Source organism: Tamandua tetradactyla, chromosome 25 (genome assembly GCF_023851605.1).
Source record: "Tamandua tetradactyla isolate mTamTet1 chromosome 25, mTamTet1.pri, whole genome shotgun sequence".
Lineage (NCBI taxonomy): Eukaryota > Metazoa > Chordata > Mammalia > Pilosa > Myrmecophagidae > Tamandua > Tamandua tetradactyla.
The window spans coordinates 30,307,840-30,323,358 of NC_135351.1; the positions used below are offsets into that span (position 1 = coordinate 30,307,840).

The 15,519-nt window shown below is 43.8% G+C and overlaps 3 pseudogenes; 1 reads left to right on the forward strand and 2 right to left on the reverse strand.

Moving 5' to 3' along the window:
* Positions 1–3,107: 3,107 nt before the first annotated feature.
* On the reverse strand, positions 3,108–5,657 carry LOC143669260 (DNA (cytosine-5)-methyltransferase 3A pseudogene; annotated as a pseudogene).
* Positions 5,658–9,201: 3,544 nt separating this feature from the next.
* Positions 9,202–13,617, reverse strand: LOC143668963 (BRCA2 and CDKN1A-interacting protein pseudogene; annotated as a pseudogene).
* A 414-nt stretch (positions 13,618–14,031) lies between these two features.
* On the forward strand, positions 14,032–14,374 carry LOC143668829 (cAMP-responsive element-binding protein-like 2 pseudogene; annotated as a pseudogene).
* The last annotated feature ends 1,145 nt before the right edge of the window (positions 14,375–15,519 follow it).

A 15,519-nucleotide genomic window follows, 5' to 3' on the forward strand; every position in this document is an offset into this window, starting at 1 on the left:
ACATGTAAATATCTTAATTGATTTACTTTGGAAGTTTATTTCTTTCAGTAGTCTAAGGCCTTGTGTTTGCAGGATGGTTGTACAGCAGGTAGCAGGGCACAGGGTGGAGCACTAAGTATGTGATTTGCTTCAGGGCAGGTATGGGTGCAGGTTGGGGATGTTACTCTGGTGCTTGTGAACCTGGGCACCCAGCAGCCAGGGAGGATGTAGCTGCATGGATGCAGTGGTCTGGAGGACATAAACCTGGTGGGTGCTACTCTAAGGTATGGGGCTCCATACCTTAGAGTAGAGCTGCGGTAGCAGGTCAGCATTATACCTTTGTGGATTGGGGGCAGATGTGACCCAGCTGTGCAGTTTGGCACCTTCTCAGAGTTGGGAAATGAGTCTGAGGGCTGTATGCATGCACAGTTCTAGGACTGCTGTAACATGCAGCTCCCAGAGCTGAATGATATGATTGGGGGCCTGTGTGCATACGTGGGTCTGGGAGTGCCGTAAATGGATGCGTTGAGCTCAGGGAGGGTGGAGTGAGGCTGTGCAACACTATGGGTGGGGGTGGGTGGGCAGGAGTAACCTAGGTATGGAGATTAGTGCCTGCAACCTTTATGCTCTGGTAACAGCCTGCAGGGAACAGGGAGGTGGAGGTAGTGTTTGGGAGGGGTGTAGGAGAGGTGGGTTGGGCTGCACTTGGGGAGAGAGTGGGGAGCAGGTACGTGCACTGGGGGCTGATGGGGTAGGGTCACCTGGAGCACGGGGAATGAGAGTGGGTGAGGGGGTTCAGGTGCATGGGGTGTAGGGTGAGTCACTGGTCACGGGGCTGCACTGGTGAGGGTAACATGCCCAAGGAATGCGGCCTGGCTTACTTCCTAGTCCTGTGTACTCATCCGTGCACTCCTGCAGGCTTTGCCACTCTGCACCTCCATGCCCCCACAGCAGGCTCCAGACCTCTGCCCCTCAGTTCCTCAACCTCTGCAACCAGAGATGCCACATGCGGTGCAGAAGACTCTCCCAGGGCAGTCACACTCCCAAATTGCTGCCTCGGTCACCCTCCTCTCCTTTCTCTAACTTTTCCATGGAGCAGGGCTAATCTCAAGCTGCTCTAGTCAGCCATCTTCTGGAAGTCTACCACTGCCTTCTTGCCTCCACAGTGCCAGTTAAGTAGTCCTGAACTCAGTCTTATGTGGTTTCCCTTGTATGTAATAGATTGTTTCCTTATTGCCATTTTCAGAATTTTCTGCTTCTTTCAACATTTGACTGACTGATTAGAATTGTCTTGGGGAAGGCCTATTTGGATTTATTCTATTTGGAGTTCATTGGGCTTCTTTGATTTGCATATTTATATCCTTTATAAGTATTGAGAAATTTCCCCCCATTATATCAACTAATCTTCCTAGCCATTTACTCTTCTATTCTCCTGTGACACCAATGATTCTTATATTTGTACACTTGTTTTGTCCATCATTTCCCTGAGACCTAATGCAAAATATTTCATCTTTTTTACTATTTGCTCTTTTGGGTGTTGTTCTACTTTGCTAGCTGCTGGAATGCAATATACCAGAAATGGAATGGCTTTTTTAAAAGGGAATTTATTTATTTATTATTATTATTTTGCATGGGCAGGCACCGGGCATCGAACCTGGGTCCCCAGCATGGCAGGTGAGAACACTGCCTGCTGAGCCACCGTGGCCCGCCCTAAAAAGGGAAATTTAATAAGTTGCTAGTTTATAGTTCTAAGGCTGAGAAAATGTCCCAATTACAACAAGTCTATAGAAATGTCCAATCAAAGGCATCCAGGGAGAGATACCTTGGTTCAAGAAGGCCGATGACGTTCAATGTTTCTCTCTCAGCTACAAGGGCACATGGTGAACACAGAGGTGACTGCTGGCTTTCTCGTGGCTCTACCAAAAGGAATTCTTTCCAAATGTTTCCTCTTTTAAAGGACTCCAGTAAGCAACTCCACCTTCAATAGGTGGAGACACACCTCCATGGAAACAATCAAAATGCTCCCACCCAGCAATACTGAATGAAGATTGAAGGATGTGGCTTTTCTGGGGTCCACCACAGATTCAAACTGGCACAGATGTTCAAAATCAGTTGTTGTGTCCTCTAGTTCACTTACTATTTCTTCTGCCTCTTCAAGTCTGCTGTTGGGTGTCTCTAGTATATTTTTTATTTGGTCTATAGAATCTTTCATCTCTGTGAGATCTGCTATTTTTCTATTCATTCTTTCAAATTCCTCTTTACGCTTTACTAGTGTCTTCTTTTTTTTTTTTTTTTTTTTTTTTTTTTACGTTTTGTATGTTTTTTTATTTGCTCCAGGTGGGGTTTTTAACTGTCACTTTTCCCACACTCTGGATTATTTCTGATCCCACCACGAGGAGCCCTCGAATCGGCTAACGTGAGATTTGGAGAATGGAGACCCCTTACCCTGCCGTCTTTCCAAGGGAGTCTCCTTTTAGAAAGAAATCAAAAGGTTATTGCGTGAGTCTGGATAAATTCCACTCTCAGCTTTCCACGGTCCCGACACCTCACCTTTCCCCCTCATTTGGCAGGCAGGAACAGGAAAAACTGTTCCCGAATTCTCCTCCTTCAACTTTCCAGAACCAAGGGGAAAATTCCACCATTGTAACCATTGATCTTCGCACTCTCTCCCTCTCTCCATCCTTGGTTAAAACCCTTTGCGCATAAGGCCACGTGGAAGCAGATGTTTGTACTCATCTCGCTGGTTTAAAGCACCATTATGAAGTCGGGTTGTACAGTAGTTAAAGTACCTTTTATATATATATCTCATATCTATCATATATATATAAACTGTAAACAAGAGGTAACAGCGGCTTCTAGAAACTGATTTTCTTCAAGGTTTCCTGTGTGGTAGGCACCTGAAATACTGTAGAAAAGTGTCTTGTGTGGCTGTTCTCATCTTCCCTGCTGCTATTGGGTTCTATTTTGCATGACCAGGAATGGTGCTGGCAGGACAGCTCAGTGGCTGGGAGGGACGCTGCCGCCTGAGTGTCTTTCTAAATTTTCTGTCCCCTGCTTGTGCTCCTATCTGATCAGGCTGGAGACAACAACAAAAAGATATATAGTTAAAAAAAAAATTACCCAATATATAGATTTCTATATAATTTCTTTTTTTCCCTCTCTCCCATCTTTCCTCTGCAAGGTATTGTTACTATTTTTTTTTTTTGTCACCAATTTTTGCTGTAATAAACCCTCTTGTTTCAGTCACAGCAAGAAACAAAAACCCAAACAAACAGAAAACCCCTTTGGAAAGAGTAGAAAACAAAAAGGTTTGACCGAAAATAAAAAGGGGTGGGGAAGGAGGGGGCTCGGTTTTGTTTTTAAATAGTTTAAACATCAAAAAATCAAGGAGATGATGTCCAACCCTTTTTTGCAAGGCAAAGCCTTCCGGTGTTTCCGCATCTGTGGTTTTTGTTTTTAAAATTCCTTTTTCTCTTCTGGGTGCTGATACTTCTCTCCATCCTCCCGTTCTTGGTGTTTTTGTTTTTTTGTTTTGTGTTTTTCATGTTTTTTGTTTAACTTTGTGTCACTACCTCCGTGTGCCCTCATGTCCCTTACACACAAGCAAAATACTCCTTCAGTGGCGCGAAGAGGTGGCGGATGACGGGCACACTCCACGACCGGCCCAGCAGTCTCTGCCTCGCCAAGCGGCTCATGTTGGAGACGTCTGTGTAGTGGACAGGGAAGCCAAACACCCTTTCCATTTCAGTGCACCATAAGATGTCCTCTTTCTCGTTCATGAAGACGGGGAAGTGCTGGTCTTTGCCCTGCTTTATGGAGTTTGACCTAGTAGTAATGGTCCTCACTTTGCTGAACTTGGCTATTCTGCCATGCTCCAGACACTCCTGCAGCTCCAGCTTATCATTCACAGTGGATGCCAACGGCCTGTTCATACCGGGAAGGTTACCCCAGAAGTAGCGGGCCCTGTGCGCAGCTGACACTTCTTTGGCATCAATCATCACAGGGTTGGACTCGAGAAATCGCAAGATGTCCCTCTTGTCACTAACGCCCATGGCCACCACATTCTCAAAGAGCCAGAAGAAAGGGCGGTCATCTCCCTCCTTGGGCCGCGTGTCATGCAGCAGGCGGTAGAACTCAAAGAAGAGCCGGCCAGTGCCCTCGTAGAGCCCCTTGCGGGCAGGGTTGACGATGGAGAGGTCGTTGCAGGGACTGCCGCCAATCACCAGATCGAACGGGCCCCACTCCTGGATATGCTTCTGCGTGACGCTACGGACGTCCCCGACGTACATGATCTTGCCCTGGTGCCGCACCATGCCCACAGTGATGGAGTCCTCGCACACCTCCGAGGCAATGTAGCGGTCCACTTGGATGCCGAGGTCCTTCAGCACCAGGAGCCCTGTAGCGATTCCGTCAAAAAGAGACAGCACCTGGATGGGCTTCCTCTTCTCAGCTGGGACAGGTGGGTAAACCTTTGGAGGGTCAAACTCCTGGTCATGGTTATTGGCGAAGAACATTTGGAGCCGAGAGGGCCAGTCGTCCCGCCGCCGCAGCAGCCCGTATGTGCCCTTGTGCCCACACATGTAGCAGTTCCAGGGGTCTTCCTTAATGGCCGCCTGGGCAGCCCCCGGCCCCACCAAGAGGTCCACACACTCCACGCAAAAGCATCTGCAGCAGTTGTTGTTCCCGCACATGAGCACCTCGCGGCCCCCGCAGCAGATGGTACAGTAGGACTGGTAGCCGTCGTGGTCGTACTGGTAGGCACACTCCAAGAAGCAGTTCTTGCAATTTTGGCACATTCCCCCTATGAAGAGGGGGTGTTCCAGGGTGACGTTGAGACTCCCACAAGAGATGCAAATGTCCTCGATGTTCCGGCACTTCTGCCGCACCTCGTACACCAGCCGCTCTCTCGTGCGTTCATCAATAATCTCCTTGACCTTGGGCTTCTCGGTTGTGCTCTTTCGGGGCTTTTTGGCTGGTGGGGGTGGTGCATAAGCAGCTGCCTCAGGTTCAACCCACATGTCCGTGTATACTTCTTTGTAGGGATTCTTCTCCTCTTCTGGGGGCTCCAGACCCTTGGGGCCAGAGGGCTGGAAGCCCCCAAGTGCCCATTCGATCATTTGTTTGTTCTGCACCTCCACAGCCTTGGCAGTGTCACTCTCATCACTGTCATGGCATGCCGGGAACAGCTTCCCTGCACGGCTGCTGGCCACCTGCAGGACCTCATAGATGGCTTTGCGGTACATGGGCTGCTTATTGTAGGTGGCTTGGTGGAATGCACTGCAAAAGGAGCTCAGCGGCATCAGCTTCTCAACACACACCACTGAGAACTTGCCGTCCCCGAACCACATGACCCAGCGTGTGCCTTCAGCTGCTCGGCTCCGGCCCGTCATCCACCAGGATACGATGCGGCCTGGCCACCAGGAGAAGCCCCGCAGTTTCCCCCACACCAGCTCCCCAATGCCAAAGCCCCGGCCGTCCTCGTACTCAGGTTCATCGTCAGCGGCTTTGGTGGCGTTCTTGTCCCCGGCCTCGGCCCCCACAGGCTCAGGCGTGGTGGCCACAGTGGGGGACGCGGGGTCCATGGGCTGCTGCACAGCGGGAGGGCTGGCCTCCTCCACCTTCTGAGACTCCCCGGACCCCTGGTTTTCTTCCACAGCGTTCATTACTGCAATTACCTTGGCTTTCTTCTCAGCCTTTCTTTCCCCAGGAGCACTGCATGTGAATACAAACCCATCCTCGAGCTTAAAAAAAAGAACATCAGGAAGCAACTTGGAGTATAACAGCGAGCTCTAAACTGGAAGTTGGCGCTTCTACATCTTTCTTAGCCTTGTGATTAGTTAGTAGCTGGCTTTAGAGCAGTTCCTTCTGAGTTTCTCCAACCCTCAGATCCAAGGGCCTCTGTTTTAAGCTCCAGTGGTCTCCTATTCAGTTCAGGTGCAACGTCTTGTAGATCTCTTTCTTATGGTGATTCCCATAAGGCCAGGTGCAGCCCCTCTGAGGTCCGGCTCAGGTCTACTAGTGTCTTCTTGATCTCCTTTATGTCAATTAGCCATTCCATTGATTTTATTTAGTAGAGTTATAGGAAGATCTTTGATTAGTTGTTCCACAGTCTGTGTCTCCTCCGGTGTTTTAATTGGGTCATTAGGCTGGGTTACAACTGTCTATATCTTCATATGCTTAGTGATTTTCTGTTGTTTTCAAGGCACGTAAATATCTTGGTAGGGTTACTTTAGAAATTGATTTCTTTCAGTAGTCTAAAGCTTTGTATTTACAGGATGGATGTAGAGCAGGATGCAGGGCATGGGGTAGGGCACATCAGTGTGGTGACAGGTTGCAGCACAAGTAGACATGGGTCAGGGATGCTATGCTTGTGCCTGTGAGTGTGGGGTGTCAGGCATGTGGTTATGGAGATGTGATGTGGTGACTCTGGGGGCAGGGTGCAGCTCAGACAGGCTTTGGAGTGAGGAGTAGGGTGTGGCATGGGGGACACAGTGGTAGGCCATGGCAGGAGGTGGGTGGGGGTGCTATGCAGATTCATGGGGGCTGGTGCACAAGCAGGATGTGGGTGGGTTTGTGATGTGTGGGGGTCATGGGTATCAGGGTGTGGGGTACCAGGCACAGAGGGAAGATCACAGGGAGGACAGGGCACAGGTGTGTTCTTGTACAGGGGAAGGGGTTGAGGGGGGTCTGGATGCAGATGCATGAATGTGTAAAGGTGGGGCACAGGTCGTGGGGGTTGCTGGACATGGGTCATTAGAGGGTGGGTCCCTGGTTCGGGTGCGCAGATGTTAAGGGGGTGGTTGGGACAGGGTTGCCCACATGTGCAGGGCTGGGGCTATATAGCACAGATGTGTACATGAGCACTTGCCAGGTGTGGGATCAGGGTGACCCACCCACATCTACTTGTGCACCAGCCCCCATGCATCGGGCATGAAGGTGAGAGTCCAAAGCCTGCAGGGGGGTAGGGAGGGGGAGGCAGGTGTCAAGGGGCTCGGTGTAGGTGCATTGGTCTTGAGAGGGGCAGGATGAGACTATGAGCTTGCATGGGAGAGGTAGATACAGCAGTAGCGCACATGTTCACAGGGCGGGGGTGTGGGACAGAAGCGCATGAGGTGGGAGTTTCAGGGTGAGGGCACTTGGAGTGCGGTGGGGGAGTGATGGGTTTAGGTGTGTGGGGTGTGGGCGTTTTGTGGGGTGGGGGCAGTGCGTGTGAGGACAGCTCATTCAAGGAACGTGGCTTGGCCACTTCCTTGTCCCTGTCTCTCTGCCATGCACTCCTGAGGGCCCCAGTCTTTCATTTGAAAAGGAGCACGTTAGGCTGTTCGCACTAGCAGGATGGCTCCATTTCTCTGCATCTCAATTCTTCGGCTTTTGCAACCAGGGCCTCCCTGTGTGGTGTAGAAGAACCCCCTAGGTCACTTACACCCTGGAACCATTGTCCCCGTTGCCTTCCCATCACTTCTCTAGGTGTTCCTTGGAGCATGGGTGAACTCAGCCTATCCTATTCCACCATCTTTCTGGAATTCTTCATAAACTGTTTTGAAAACAGGAAAGGAGGGAACACTTCCCAACTCATTCTAGAGACCAGGATTCACTTGACACAAAAACTGTGGAGGGCCAGGAGCAATCAATCAGGCCCAAGCAGGGAAAGTCCCCACAACATTGGGGCGGAATGTCCCCAAGAGTTAAACAATAACCAATATTAGGGAACTGAGGGAATGGGATGTGTTTTAGCAACAGCTACCGGCATTCTTCTGCTTCTATGATCACGCTTGCTTGCTAGAAACTGCAAAACCACAACATTATAAGCCATTATAAGCACACCTTGAAAACCTCTGGGGGCTGCTCTCTGAATCTTCCTTTGTGGAGGTTTCTGAGGCAATTGCTGGTCGACTAATAAAGACTCCCAATTGGCTTGCAGTATTGAATTGTGTGGTCTCTCTTTTGGTGTGCCCCACAACAAAAACAAGCAAAGACATTACAGAAAATGAAAACAACAGACCAATATCCTTAATGGACATAGATGCAAAAATTCTAAAAAAAAAAAAACAGCAAACAAAATCCAGCAACAAATAAGAAGAGTTATTTACGGTGGGACCCGCAGACAGACAGGCACCACATACTGGGCAGGATAAGAAGAAGAGTTATACACCATGACCAAGTGGGATTTATCCCAGGAATGCAAGGGTCGTATAGCGTCTGAAAAAATCAATTAATGTAATGACACCATATCAATAGAAAACAAAACAAAACAACATGATCATCTTGGTAGATGCTGAAAAAGCATTTGACGAAATTCAACAAACCTTAATGGCTAAAATTTAGCTAGGAAAAAAAAGGGGACTTCCTCAATCTGATAGTGGGCATGTACAAAAAAATCCACAGCTAACATATTAATGGTGAAAGATTGGATGCTTTTGCTAACATCAGGAAAGCAACAAGGATGTCTGCTCTCACCACATCTATTCAAATTGTATTGGCAGTGCTAGCCAGGGATATTAAGCAAGAAAATAAATAAATAAAAGGTTTCCAGATTGGAAAGGAAGAAGTAAAACTATCTCTTTTCACTGATGACATTATCTTGTGTGTAGGAAATTCCAAGGAGTTCACTAAAAATTATTAGAACTAATAAATGAATTCAGCGAAGTTGCAGGATACAAGATCAATATGCAAAAATCAATTGTATTTCCATGCCTTTGCAATGAACAATTGAAAAGGAAATTAAGTCAATTTTCAATAGCGTCCAAAAGAAAAAATAGGAATACGTTTAACAAAAGTTAAGCAAAACTAGTATTCTAAAAGCTACAAAATATTGCTGAAATAAATTTAAGATCTCAATAAATGGAAAAACAGCCCATGATCATTCGTGTATTGGAACACTTCATATTGTTATGATGGCAATACTCCCCAAACTGATCTACAGATTCAAAGCAATAACTATAAAAATCCCAGCTGAGTTCTCTTTTTTTCTCATTGGAAATGTTTATAATAAACTATATACATAATTAATTTGGCTAAAATGAAAAATACGTATTTTTAAAATTTATCGTGGGTGACAGAACCTAACTTTTTGTAAAGGGCCTTAATCTGAATAAAGTCATGAGTTTTTCAGTAAACCTCGTCTGAGTTTCCTGGCAATTCCCCCAGGGAATGGGTTAGACAGATTGATGTTTGTCCATGATTGCATTCATCTTGTTAGCTGGAATCACCATCACAGTTCACCAGGGCCTCATGGATTCATCACAGAAAGACCACCTGCTTCCTAGATACGTGCCACTCTCCTCCTGCATTAAGTAATGGACTTCAAGATTGCCTTCTTAAAGAAAAAATCTTCCTTGGTATTTACAGACATTAGCTCATCTTTCTTTTGGTTGTTCAATTTTGTTTTGGAATTGTTTTTTTTCTGCTTCTACAAATGACTGACTAATTAGAAGGTAGAAGTAACACTTCACAAAAGTCTTGTTCATTTTGTGTGCCTCAGCCAGCTCTTTCTGAAGTTGCTGGTGCCTGGGCAGGGCAATCTGTGGAGGAACCTTAATGAATTTTTCACTTAGCAGCAAGCCCATAGGCTTGCTTGGGTCATTTAAAAGCTTGTCCAGCTGTTGAACCATGCACTTTTCACAGTTCTTCTCACAGAAGCTTAGAATCAACTCCTTAATTTGTTCAGCACACTGGGTACCCTTTCATTCAGTTAAATTTAAAGGGCTTATTAAACCAAAACTTTAATCTTTAGCATCATCCACATTATCATCTCTGTCTTCTGAAACATTTGTTGTAGCACTTTCTTAATTCTATCATAATCATCTTCTGAAGTGGAGCAAGCTTCAAATTCAATATTCACTTCCTCATCAACAAAGTTGTCATCTTCATTATCTTCTTTATCATTGTCTTCATGGTTTTCATCTTCATCCTTAACTTCCTCTTTCCCTTCTTCCTAGTTGCATAGGGCCGTGGGGGACTGGCAGTGGTCCCACTCCCCACCACGTACCTCTTGGCCCTGGACACCTTGTTCAGGTGACATCTTTGGAGAAATTGGTGCCAATTTCTTTAAAATTCCATATAACTCTAAAATTCATATGGAATTTTAAGGGACCCAGATTACCAACAAATAACCTTGAAACTTAAGAATAAAGTAGGAGAACTCACATTTTCTGACCACAAAACTTACTGCAAAGTGACAATAATCAAGACAATGTGGTACTGACTTAAGGATAAATGTATAGATCAATGGAATAAAATTGAGAGGCCAAAATAAATCCATTGTCTTCTCATAGGAAAATTATCCATGTGTATACAGTAAACTGGTTCTCAACAAGAGTGCTGTGGCATTTGGAACTGTATGAAAAGAAGATCTAACTGTATTACAAATATATGACATACCCTCACTAAAGGAAGTGGGGAATGAAGGAGTTGACCTAAGTAAACTTTGGAAATGACTTGAAATGGTAAGACTAAAGACAAAAGGAACCGTATGGTCGGTAAATGTCTTTCTTATGGAAATGTGGGTTAACAATTGTGAAAAAAAAAGCCCACATGTGTTCAGGCCCAGACCTAGTTCATGCTGCTGCTGCTGCAAGACTGAAAACCTTGCCAGGCACAGAAAGAAGTATTCTTAGGTTTACTGGGACTTATAAACAGGAGAGGTTCTCCAGTGGCAGCCAATCCAGAAGTTTCCAGCTCTGCAAGAAATGGTGTGTGTGTGTGTGCGTCCAAGGAGTAATATATGATTTTAGAGCGAAGACACTGCATGTAGGAGGACACTGGGTCTCTATCATAATCATTGAAAGGGCCAAAATTTGATATTTTACTAAGATTAGTGTTAATGACTAAAAAAGGTACAATCAATGCCATTTTTACATCTGTGGTTACATTCTTCCCCCACTGGAGATTTTTTTTTAACCTTTCTTGACATTTGTCCTTGTTGAAAGTAGGTATGTTAAAGGTCATTTACGAGGAGGCCTGGGCCCTGGGCCACCACAACATGTATATTGGGGTTCAACAAATAACTAAATGGATGGTGGCTTGTGGGAGCTGTGTTTCTCAGTGTTGGGAAGGAAGAAGGCTAGAACAATTCATGTGGCACTGGATTAGTCCGACATTACTATTAACACTTGTTTAGCTTAATATAGAGATAGATATAGAAATAATTATCAATATGTGTATATATATATATATGGGTCTCTCTCTATATATATATATGAAATATAGCCCTGAGAGGGCCGAGAAGCAGTGACACACGAGTTGACAAGGAGTACACCTAGAGCCCATATCTTGGTTTCTAATGCTATTCCCCGGTGAAATGGCATTAGGAATCAGAGTTACTTAGAGAAATGATTGACTCTAGGGCATTAACAGAGAAAATATAAAATGCAGCTGGAGCTTCCTATAATGTCATAAAGAAGTGCTAGAGGAAAAAAGGAAAAGAAAAAAAAAGATGGAGTGAGCATGTCAAAGTTGCATTGGGGTCAACCTAGAATTTCCAATGGTCAAAGCTGGAACAGCTTGAGCAAGAAAATAGCATAGTACTGTATTATAATACAATGCACAAAATAAATATCCATGAGTCCATATTGATATAAACAAATGGTTTTATAAATGGGGGAAAAGAGACAAATCTGTCTTACAGAAAAATTCCAAATAATTTATATAGTTACTACCCCCTCCAGGAGGTGGAACACAATTCCCATCCCCTATTCTTTGAGTGTGGGATGTGCGTAGTGATTTGTTTCAAAGATTAGAATACGTTTAACTTAAAAGTTGTTCGCTACAGCAAATTATCCTATATTATGTACTAAAACCTTCCTTGCTTTACCTCTCATATGTAGTTTCACAATCTACTTAGAACTGACTTTGGTATATGGTATGAAATATGAATAGACTCATCCCCACTCACACTCAACCACCAACCAGTGCCCCAGACCACTTATTGAAGAGTATGCTTTTGTCATCTACCTTGCAGTATCACCTTGGTCATAAATCAGTTATCCATATGTACATGAGTTTGTTTCGGGGCTATCTGTTCTGTACCTGGTCTATTTGTGTCAACACCACACTGCCTTAATTAGTGTAGTTTTATAATAAATCCTTATAGATAATAGAGAAGTTCTCCCATTTTTCTTCATTTTCCAGAATATCTTGGCTATCATTGGCTTTTGCAATTCTTCATGAATTTCATAATTGGCCTGAAGACTTCTATAAACAATAGCAAGATTCAAACTGGTTTGCACTGAATCTTTAGATCATTGGGGGGAGAATGATATTTTTGCAGTACTGAAGCTTTCAATTCATGAAAATGATTATATTCCTCCATTTATTTAAAACTTCTTGGGGCAGACCACGCTGGCTCAGCAGGCAGAGTTCTGGCCTGCCATGCCAGAGGCCTGGGATCAATTCCCCGCGTCTGCCCATGCAAAAAAACAAAAAAGGCAGGGGGGGGTGGGTACACGGGAAGCTCAGTGGTTAGAATGCCTGCCTTCCTTGCAGGAGACCCAGTTTCAATTCCTGGACCACGCATCCAAAAATAAATAAATAAATAAATCTTCTTTAATTAATCACCATAATGTCTATGATGTCCTGAATAAAGATCTTAAACATTTTTAGATTTATTCCCAGGTATTTGATATTTTTCTGATATTGTAAATGGTATCTTTTTTTATATCACTTTGCAACTGCTTGCCACTGTTAAGTACAAATGTAATTCATCTTCGTATATTGAAAGTATGTCCAAAACCTTGCTAAACTCACTTATCAATTTTAATTATTTCTCATTGATTCTTTTGGATTTCCTGTGCATACAAACATATCACATGTGAATAATCAGCTTCTCTCCTTTTCTAATCTTTATATTTTCTTCCTGTATACTAGCCAAGACCACCAGTTACAATGCTGAATACAATGCTAGAGGAAACATCCTTGTTTTGTCCCTGTACTCAAAGGGAAATCTTTCATTATTTCAATGTTAAGGTATGATGTTGCTGTGGGATTTGTTATAAACTATTACCTAGTTACACATATTTCCTTGTAATTCAATTTATTAAGCATTCTTGTCATGACTTGATCTTAAATTTTATCAAAACTGTTCTCTGGGTTTCTCTAGACAGTAGCCAGATTCTCAATCTCCCACTTATCCTCCCCAAATAACCACAAAGCCAACAAAGAGAACAAGTAAAACTGTTCAAGATGCATGTCTTCAACACTACACTATAACTCTCAAATAAGAAGAGGCTGAAAAAAGAAACAAAATTTTAAAAGTTCCCAAAGCTCAACTACCACTACCGAGAGGCTGTGAGAACCGAAAGGGGATGAGGCTGAAGAGACTTCCTTTAAGGGTGGAGAGGAAGAGAGTACTTAAAATGTTCTCCAGAAAGAAAAAGTGAACACTTAGTTCAAGACACTGAACACAAATGATACTTTGTAGCTTACAGTCCTGGCTATGGGGAAGGAGCTGAAAGTATGCAATATCAGCAGTAGTAGCCTCGGAGAAGCAATGATACTGAGAGAGAATCAAATATATAGAGAAGAGGCAGTACCCGTTGGAGATAGGACTATAAAGGAGGGAAAATGAAGGATTCTGCAGAAATGAAGGAAAAACAAGACACTTACTCTTTCTGCTGCTGACCCCACCTCCACCACCACCATCCATAAAAGAAATTGCCCAGAAGAGGACAGATCTGACAGAAGAATCCTCTCAAACGAATATCCTTGTCCACAAGAACAGGATTAGAAAAAAGCAAACCACATTCACACAAAACTATTGCAAAAAGTCAGGAAATGTGAATAAAAGCTTTTCTACTGATGAAAATTTCCATCAAAAAGCCAATCATCCCCACCACTCCCAGTGTCTGTAAAGACACTGAGACTGTCATTGAGGGGAAGGAGGACGCGGTGGTGGCTGTGAAGAGAAGCTTTTTGGGCCACTTCCAGGGTTCACGCTGCCATGAACTGGTCCCCCATCCCTGTAATGATGGCATCAGTGAAGTGAGCTGTTAGGTGAGAGGAGGGGGCAATCAGAGCCATATCCCCTTCTACTCTCCAGGCGGCCTGACTGCTGAGATGGTTGGAGGAAAAGTAAAGAAGCTGGGTAGATGCATCGGAAGCCAGCGAAAATTGACTTGAAGGCAAAACTTGAGAGGAGCCAACAGGGCAAGAAAATGCCAAACCAGAAAAAAGTTGAGATGTCAGCATTTGGAAGAACTGGTATCCAGTCTGGAAAGTGCCATATGTGTGCTTAGAGAAGAACTGGAAATGTACAAGCAGTGGTATATAGCAACACCAAGGAAAAATCCCTTCTAAAATAAAGGCACTGCTCACTGGAGAAGAGCAGAATAAATCTCAGCAAAACTCAAGCAGGAACACCAAGGCTGGGAAGACAGATGCTAACAACAATCCCTGGTGAAGATCATATAAAATAATGATTCAAGCACTGAAGCCAATGTTCTGATTCCCAGAGAGGATGGATGGACAACACTGAACTTGGCTCCGTTCATTATCTACTGCTCAGGGGTCATCTCTTTAAATCCACAATTTCTACAAAAATATGTGATCATAAATCTCAAATGGTCTTGCTTTAACATTGAACACTTAGAAAATTTACAAACCATCCAGGCCTGTTTTGGTTGGTGTTGCCACCCATGGCATTTAACATGTTATAATGCTTGAAAACACAGGAGAAGAGAAAAATGGTTGAAGATTGTAGTTTTGCACTGTAACTCCATAATGCTTTATTGGTTATTTATGTTATTTCCCTGGAATTGTGTGTGTGTGTTCTGGTGTCACCTCCTTTCATGTTTTTGATTGCCCTACAAAGAGAAACCAAACGGGCTGATTACTAACTAAGGTCTTAGCCTCTATGGACCTAATCTTATTTCATTATATTTACTTGAGTATATTTCCTCCATGAACCATGATTTCTCTGTGAGCCATTCCAGCAGAACCTGTCAATATGTATTAACAAAAATATACATTTCTATTTTTATAATTCACAATAGTATTACCTTTTTTAAATAATGAACACGTTAGCAAAACCCACTAGGAAAGCCCTCAAGACAGCCTCTATTTAAAAATAAAGGGTTAAAAAAAAGATGTTTTTTAACTAGCCTCTATTTAAAAAAAAATGAAGGTGGTTGTTTTCTTAAACCGTATTTATTTATACAGTTTATGAAAGCTTGCCATGGCCTTATCCATACTTGCAGAGCAGTTTAGTCACATTTTATTTTTAAGCAAGAAGTAACCTTACAGACATTTCAGCAGTGTACATCATCTTGACAACCCAGAATACATATGTATGTGTGTATGTATGTATGTATTTCTATTGTATGTCTCTCTCTATATATGGGGGAGGGCAGGAGTGAATGTTCACGCACATTTTCTTGGGTACTCAACTAACTTGGAGAACTTTTCTGAAGAAAATAGGATGAAGCTAGCTGCTGAGATCTAGTTTCTGCCTCAAGAGATCTAGAATAAAATAAGGGACAAATTGGTGATAGATCTAATAGCTGTAGCTATAACCAGAACACTTCGTTTCTTTCCTGATTGAGTTTC